Below are 2132 nucleotides of genomic sequence, written 5' to 3' on the forward strand. Positions count from 1 at the left end.
AGTAAAACCCCACCAAAACAATATTTTGATCTTTGGCAAGAGTATGAAACATTCTTCAGCTAAATCAAACTTAACAAGGTCAAGGAAAATTTGAAAAGAATTAAAACAATTTCAAAGTCTTAAATTGGCTGGGTGCAGTGGCTCACATCTGTAATCCCAACACACTGGGAGGCCAAAGTGAAAGGATCACTTGAACCCAGGAGTTCAAGATCAGCCTGGCCAACATAGCAAGACCCTTGTCTCTACAAAAAAAAAAAGTTTTTTTAATTAATCAGACATAGTGGTGTTCAATTGTAGTCCTAGTTACTCAGGAGGCTAGGGTGGGTGGATTGCTTCAGCCCAGGAGGTCAAGGCTGCAGTGAGCTGTGATTGTACCACTGCACTCCAGCCTGGGCGGCAGAGTGAGACCCTGTCTCAAAGAAATAAAAGAGAAAGAAAGATCAATCAGGTTTCCTGTCTGACATTTCTACTTCATACTTCATAACATTCAACAAACATTCTATACTGGAACCAGAGTCACCTAAGACTTTAAAAGAAAGGAGGCAATTCTGCTCAGAATCGACCTACCATTCTTATTCCAAGGTCCTCTCTTTAGAAGCTGTATTTAAATGATCTCCCATCTATTTTCACCATTAGCAAGAATTTATTTTTCTAATATATATTACATAGTCTCGCAAACCTGATATAAGCAATTAAAAGACAGCAACCAAGGATTTAGTTGCTGAATACCACTAAGGATAGTAGAACATATGAAAGTTTAGAAGGGACAAGGAAAAGTGGGAAAAAGACTTCACTTGGCATATGGAAATCAGTCGTGCTGGCTGGTTGCCAAAAACTGAATGATTAAAGCCCCAGTGTGCTAGAAACCTTTAAGAGAGGCATAGAAAAGGTCCGTGCCTTCTTAGAGTTTATTATATCAACTACGAAAGAGCAGTTTGCAAAAGTCACAAATAAAGTTTTGAAGACCGAGATAAAGAATAAAACTTAGCAGGAGATTGGAAATAGAAGGACATAAAAAAAGAATTACTGAAGGCTTTGAAGGAAAAGACAAGGATGAACGATAAGCAGAAGAATGGGGAGAAAATACAGTGAATCCTAAAGCTTACATATCTCATCAGAGTATTTATATAAGAGATACTGAGGTGCAAGATAAGTTTACTAAATACCCTGGAGTGAGTTCACATTGTGACATCAAAATTTACACAGGGGATGTCACTGTTACTTACAGTTCACTTTTTTAAAAAGAAGGGGAAATGCTGTTTTTGGAAACAACAGAATCACACACTTGGAAAAACCTTGAAAGATCACCTGGTCCTTGAAGGCTTAGTTAGCTGTCAGCCTCCAGCTGTACGCGCCTACAGGATCTGCCACCAATTTCTAGCTAAGGCCACAGTCTTCCAGGGCATGCGCCAGCCAGTGATTGAGCATAGCAGGAATATCACCGTCTGGCTTTTGTTCTTTGCTCCAGAGATCCTTTTAATGTTAGCCAAGGCTTTGTCAGATCTATATAACAATCTGAGACTCTCTTTGCCCTATCCTGCTTTTCCTCCCTTCCCTATCACAGGAATCAGATCAGCATCACTTTCTGAAGGCTTTCCCTGCCTAATTATATTTCCTCCACTTTTTATCTTTCACAGATATTATACTCTCCACCCACCTATCGACCTTATGTACTCCTAACTCTATCTCCACATCTGTCTCCTGCTGTATATAATTAATGCAAAGAACATAGTCATAAAACATGTATACAACAAAAGGCTTATGTCCAGAATATACAAAGAGTCTTTAAACACAATAAGAAAACAACCTAATTTTTTACAGACAAAGATTTCATTTAAAAAATATACAAATTGGCCAGACACGGTGGCTCATACCTGTATTCCCAGCTCTTTGGGAGGCCAAGGCAGGTGGATCACCTGAGGTCAGGAGTTCGAGACCAACCCAGCCAACATTAAAACCTCATCTCTACTAAAAATACAAAAATTAGCAGGGCACGGTAGCAGGTGCCTGTAATCCCAGCTACTCAAGAGGCTGAGGCAAGAGAATTGCTTGAATCCAAAAAGCAGGGGTTACAGTGAGTGGAGATCATGCCACTGCACTCCAGACTGGGAAACAGAGCAAGACTCCATCTA

This window comes from Cebus imitator, unplaced genomic scaffold (assembly GCF_001604975.1).
Source record: "Cebus imitator isolate Cc_AM_T3 unplaced genomic scaffold, Cebus_imitator-1.0 Scaffold349, whole genome shotgun sequence".
Lineage (NCBI taxonomy): Eukaryota > Metazoa > Chordata > Mammalia > Primates > Cebidae > Cebus > Cebus imitator.